Here is a 5,373-nt window from a genome sequence, read left to right as displayed (position 1 = left end):
ATATAGTAGATATATATACAGTATATATATAGCAAGAGAGAGAGAGAGAGAGAGAGAGAGAGAGCACCCTCACTAATTTAAGAAGCACCCTCAGTGATTTTATTCTGGAGCCAGGCCTGGCAGCATCCTGTACAGGTGAATAGGGTAAAACTTTTGGATTGGATATCAGGTATTGGATATCACCATACTTTCCCCACTTGATTAATCATTAAGAAAATTGTTTTGCATTACAATTTTAAACATGCCAATAAGACATTATCTAATTAAATATTCACTAATTTGCATACATTTCCAGAACAGAAATCTGAACACTGCATAAAAGCCAGGATTAAAATGCTTGTTTCATTTTGTTGACATTAAAGGTTTTTGCAGAGATGATTTTGAATATCTATTTTTATCACTCCATAAATAAGTAAATAGTGTCAAATAGTGAATATATAGTATGTATATATATTCACCATGTTTTTAGGAATAACATTTTATATAAATCAGAAATATTATATATGAACAAACCTCCTCTACTTTATTCTGTGAGCTAGCGGAGTTTTGTTGTTGTTTTTATTTTTTATTTTATTTTTTTATTTATTCTGTGAATAAAACTGGAAAGTTTAGTGTATGTAAGTGCTACTCAAGTGGAGATTTTTGGTTCAGTCGATGACCAAAAAAACTTATTCTGAGAAAGCGATATGTATTTAAATCTACAGACTCAATAGATAAAGTGTAATAAAATAAACACTCAAATGTGTACTTTATATGTTGTAATTCAAATAGTCTGAAGGAAGACAAGTTACAGAAGCAAAATAGCCCAAATCTCAACAATGACCAAAAATATGTTTTTTTCCTAAACTGTCTTGCCTTAAAATTAATTATTTTAGTTTTAGACAGTATTATTTTTAACTTACGTAGACAAAATATTATAAATTGTATAGATTTCAGCCATTATCTGCCTTAACGTGAAAATAACCATCAGTATTGGTAAGTAATGTGTTGGTGCTTCCCTCGTCCCTGCAATGAAGGTAAAACCTGACCCACTCACACCCACACACAAGCACTCAACCCAGATGACTTCAGACACATGGTTCCTCAGACAAATTCTCCCTCTGGCTCTAAGACCAACCTTCCTGTCGATCAGGACATAAGCAAAGACCTTGCATGTCTTAGCCTGGTTTCTAATAAACGGAAAGTCTCCTCTCATCTTTCTTCTTTTCTTGCCCTCTGCAAAACATCTACACCACACAAAGCTCCTGGCCTAATGTTAAGCACAACATAGCAGAGAAATCCTTGCATTGCTAAGTTGAATAACAATCAGTCTCTCGCTCTCTGTCTCATTCCCTCATTCTCTAGCTTCTCCAATTCTCTCTCAATGTCAGTACGGTATAGATTCCCTGCGGGTGTCATCTGTCAACTGTTAAGCCTTCTGCATCCCCCAATCAGCCCACCCCAACTTACAAATATTTTTCACCTTCTTACACCAACACTCCCCAACGGCCCCATTGGTTCAGTCAGTGCCAGGAGAATCAGGGGAGTATGTGTCTCCCAACTGATCTGGTATCTCCTGAGCGAGCTTGAAGGTGATGGTGTTTAGAAGATTGGTGAAGACCTTTCTTCCTTTGTTTATTATGGTTGCTTGAAGGTTTCGCTGAGTTCTGTGACACACTGCTATCTGACAGTGGGTTAAGATAACCTTTTATTTCCCCTGGATCTCTGTGACACTAGAGATAAGAGTGAGGGGGAGAGGAAAAGAGAATGAGAGAGAAAGAGTAAGTGATTATAGGATTAACATGTTAAGGATGGATGTCTCTGTTTGGATGAAAACATGACGGCTGTCAGGTCAAGTGGACCTGAAAACAAGAACGCAATCTGTAACTCTCACATACTCATTAGACAACTGATTCTTACCAAAGAATGTATTAGAATTGAAGGAAATAAGTAACTTGAGTAATAAGTTATAAGTGATAAGTAATCTGAGTAACTTTTGCTCATACATAGAGTGAGGGATTTCATCAAACCCCACTGAACTCTGGCATACACCATTTGTGCTACAGATATGAATGATCCCCCAAATTATGTATCTTGTTGAGGAGAGGTGTGCTATAACTGTATCTTCCTAAGTGAATAGAAAAAATGTTAAAACAAACCCATAGACTTTGAAAACAGGAACAAAATAATATCCACAATATAACAATCATTCAAATTTGGAAGTAGGCATCACCCAATATGGCTGAGAATTAATACAGATTTACTGAATCAATTCTGATTTAAATTTAAGTCAAAAATAAAAAAGTATGAAATTAAGTAGGTTAAATATAATATATGTATATACATACTCAAAGTACAGACACAAATAACGTATCTACTGATATGTGTGAGGGGAAATGTAATTTGTGACAGTAGGCTATATGCAGTTTAAGTAAGGGATAATCAACGGCTAGCCGTGTGTTAAAGGATTTTAAATGCACGACGTGGAGGCAAAGAACCGCCCGACGCAAAGCCTCCGCGAAGTTGCATTTAAAATCTTTGAACATACGGCTAGCCGTTGATTTTCCCGCTTATTTCATGGTCATTTGCCAAGTTATAGACAAGTTAAAACTAGTATTGCTCTTTGCAGCACAATATTTGACCGAATGGGTAAAAATGACAGTTATTTTCGTCAGTTACGGCACGTTAGCGCTAGCATTCTGCCCGCTTCAAATCATACAAAGAGATGAAAGAGTGCGGTAAGACCACATTTATTTTAATTAATTATAGCATGTATTTCAATTAATTATCGATCAATCGTTTGAGAGCGAGAAAGAGAGCGAGAAAGACAGAGAGAGACGACAGTTGTGTGTACCTGCGTCTGCGTGCCTCTCTGTACAAACAATTACCTCTGTACAAATTACTCTGACCTCTCTCTCTCTCTCTGTGTGCGTGTGTTTGTGTGTGCGCGAGTAATGCGTGTTGGTTAGTGTGCATCAATTAAAGCAGCGCATTAATATAGAACGGTGATTAAACTGACTTGGAACTACCTGTGCATTAAACGGTTTTACTGCATACCTGCCAGCCAATCAGAATCCAGTATTCAGACAGACCATGGAATAATAAATAGTATACTATGGGGCCGTTGAATGCTTGAATCTGATTGGCTGACGAGGTTCTAAAGTGTGCAATTATTTTCAGGGAAATGCACAGCGAACGTATTTCCAGGCAGCTCTGGACCGCATTACATGTGCATATCACTTCGCCAAATGATTTCTGTTATTTCAAAGTTCTTACAATAACCAAAACCCACAACAACACTGGCTAGACAAATAAATATAGTATCAATTTGATAAAAACGACAGATCATTTCCATGTTTTGCCACATAATTACGTTTTATTATGTAGGTAAAGCACATACTCTATCTCTCCCGCTCTCTCTCCCTCACAGACGCACATACATAAACTTACAGTACAGAAACATACACGCGCTAACGTTGTTATCGCTACTCTGGCGATTTTATTTAAGAAGTTACATGATATTTCTCACAAGCGAGGTAACAACGGCGCTGTAAGTGAAGAAAATTAACTTAAAGTTTCACTGTTGGTAGAGATGCTGCTGCCGAACAATTTTGAGAGACACACAGACTCAGAGAGGTAGTATACACGCAAGCACGCGCTCTCTCTCTCTCTCTCTCTCTCTCTCTGTCTATAATAACTTAATTAATATCTGCATTAGTCTGCTATCAATGGCTCAAGCCTCCGTTACTACAGTATGTCTAAAATGGCCCTGTCCCAAATGGAACACTTCATGTGCACTTGCGGTCTTATGGACTTACAATGGCCGCCGTGTGCGTGTGTCCGTTAAGTCCACGAGACGTAGGGTGTCCCATTTGTCATTTTAGCCTTCAGAAGAGTTTAGCCTTTGCGGGCGTTATGCGCCCTCGATCCGCACTTCTGCCTAGCCCGCACTGGGGCAAGCTCCGCAGTAGAATTCTAACCAACAGTCAAAGCGGCATTCAATGTCTTGAGGTGTGGCAACCTTTGTATAAGCTTCGCGTCGTGGCCGCATCACCACCTCGGGTGTGCATTGTTTTTCTAATAATTCAACGGCCCGTCATCAATTATTCCTTACTTATTGAATTTGTATATTGCATTTTATTTTACAGATATAATCAATCAACACAACCAAAAACAGTTGTGTTCACTTCATTTACAATCTCAGGTAGCCTAACACTTACAGTAAGGTTCCATTTGTTAACATTTGTTACCGCAGTAAAGATAGTTTGCGGTTTGATATTCAGATTTCCTTTGGCTATAAATAGGCTACGCATTGCGCTGTCATAGACATGCAAATAATACCAAATATCATTCTCTATGATTTGTGAATTCAGGTAGTGATTTTTTTCACAGAATAGTGATGTTAGCAGGGGTGTGAAGTGGTGATGCGCGGATGGCGGTTATATCCGCGGGCGCTGAGGATAATCCGCGGATCGGGTGGGTCGGGTAATAAAAAAATGCATTCTGATTATTTGCGGGTGGGTCGCGGGTGGATAAAACAAATCAATAATGATGCAAGTATTAACTACATTTTCTAAATTATGAACGTGTTTTAAATAGGCTACAGAAATTGAATAAAGTATAAATTAACATTAAAAGTTATTCAACAAAACATTATTTAGTCAAGAGCAGTAAGTTTTGTTGTTTGATTAACATTAATAAAAGACGGCACAGCTAGGCTGCTGACACAAGACCTATTTCACGGATCCAATACTGATACTCATGCGTTTTATTTTGCAACTGTTTACATTAACTTAAGACAAACCCGACAGTACTTTCTCAATTTGGTACTCGCAGTACGCGCTTTGGATGTGACTGTGAGCGCACGCGCCTCTGGAGAGCGCGAGTACCGAATGGCTTAAAAAGACGTGAAAATAATACATTTTTGTGATGATGCAACAATGACCGATCAGGCAATTAACAATTCTGTCAACTGTCCCGAAACGCGAGCTAAAGTCTTCTATCGCAGCGTGCAGCAGCTCTGGATGCGTCGATGTGAAGCGAAAGTCTGAGAGAAGACGCGGTACAGCTGAATCCCTCACGCTGTTTTCATCTGATGGTTTGTGTGGATTTATTTACTCATCTAACCTACACGCTATATTGAATAAAGGTTTTGCAGTAATTTCCCTCATTTTAAAGTAGAAAGCTGCAGGAATGAGTAATGCGATGTATGCGCAATCCCGCAACGAAATTCAGGATCTGATTAAACATAATTCTATTATACAGAGAATTGTGAAATAGATTTTCATGACTTTTCAAAAACTTTTTGAGTTTATTTATTTTTACAAAACTTTCTAGGCCTGGAAATTGCCGTTCAATGACTTTTCCAGGTGTTTTATGACCGTACGAACCCTA

The sequence above is a fragment of the Sinocyclocheilus anshuiensis genome, unplaced genomic scaffold (assembly GCF_001515605.1).
Source record: "Sinocyclocheilus anshuiensis isolate Anshui unplaced genomic scaffold, SAMN03320099.WGS_v1.1 scaffold1382, whole genome shotgun sequence".
Lineage (NCBI taxonomy): Eukaryota > Metazoa > Chordata > Actinopteri > Cypriniformes > Cyprinidae > Sinocyclocheilus > Sinocyclocheilus anshuiensis.
This window is presented reverse-complemented; position numbering follows the sequence as displayed.